General features: G+C 35.8%; 1 non-coding gene across 1 annotated transcript; it reads left to right on the plus strand.

The window, feature by feature from the left end:
- The first annotated feature begins 498 nt into the window (after window positions 1–498).
- On the plus strand, window positions 499–570 carry TRNAE-UUC (transfer RNA glutamic acid (anticodon UUC)). Its single transcript has one exon. It is a non-coding gene; the product is annotated as a tRNA-Glu (tRNA).
- Window positions 571–1,042: the final 472 nt, after the last annotated feature.

Genomic DNA, 1,042 nt, shown 5'->3' on the forward strand with positions numbered 1-1,042 from the left:
CCCCTGCATCGGCAGGCGGACTCTCAACCACTGCGCCACCAGGGAAGCCCTCAACTATACTTTTTAACATAAAAGGATGCCAACACAAAGTCAACTAGATCAGCTATTTCCCACAATATGCTTATGAATGGAGTATACCACACAATATAAACACACAGTGGAGAAAGAGAGATATTTGTAATAAATATTGCTTTTGCTTTTATCTGGATAGTTAAATTTTGCTGATTTCTTTACATTCAGCTGAACTTTTTAATACTTTTTATAATTCTTGCATTTTTATAATGAAGACGTAGTTTTTAAAAAAAGTCATTTCTCTTAGAATTTTATTCTAATATTTCCTCAATACATCAAAACCCCAAAGTGATAGTTTCTGAATATTGCAACAGTAGTAGTGGGAAATTTCAAAAAGTAGTTTTCTTCATGGAAGAGCTCATATAAGTTTTGTTTAATTAAATACAAACAGAAAGTACTTTTAAGTATCAAGAATTATTTGGGAATTTCCTGGTGGTCCAGTGGTTAGGACTCGGCACTTTCATTGCCAAGGCCCAGGTTCAATCCCTGGTCGGGGGTCTTGAGACCCCACAAGCCGCACGGTTCAGCCAAAAAAAAAAAAATTGTAGCGAATTGTAGCATATACTTAGGTGAATGAAAAACAGAGAGCACTACTCCAGATGAGGCTGGAGAATTTTCTAATTATTCTAGTCATTTATAACCATAATATTTTATGAATCTGTAAGTAACAGCTTACATTAAGTTATAACATCTTACATCTACAATGAATATCTATGTAACAGTGATTGGAAATACATCTGGAAGATATAAAGGGATGCTGTCAAAACAGATTTATGTTCTATATTTCTTGGCAAGCAGGGCAAGTTCAGGCAAGAACGTGGGGGAGGCAGTTGCTCTTTGTTCAAGACACGCTCTTCTATGCTCATTCACTCATAGTGCGTCCCATACAGTCTTAGACATTTCCATCAAGCGAAAAAAATCTTCACTCATTTATACCCAAGATGTATTTGCTGTGATATGTTGTAGAACA

The sequence above is a fragment of the Lipotes vexillifer genome, unplaced genomic scaffold, assembly GCF_000442215.2.
Source record: "Lipotes vexillifer unplaced genomic scaffold, Lipotes_vexillifer_v1.1 scaffold1018, whole genome shotgun sequence".
Classification (NCBI taxonomy): domain Eukaryota; kingdom Metazoa; phylum Chordata; class Mammalia; order Artiodactyla; family Lipotidae; genus Lipotes; species Lipotes vexillifer.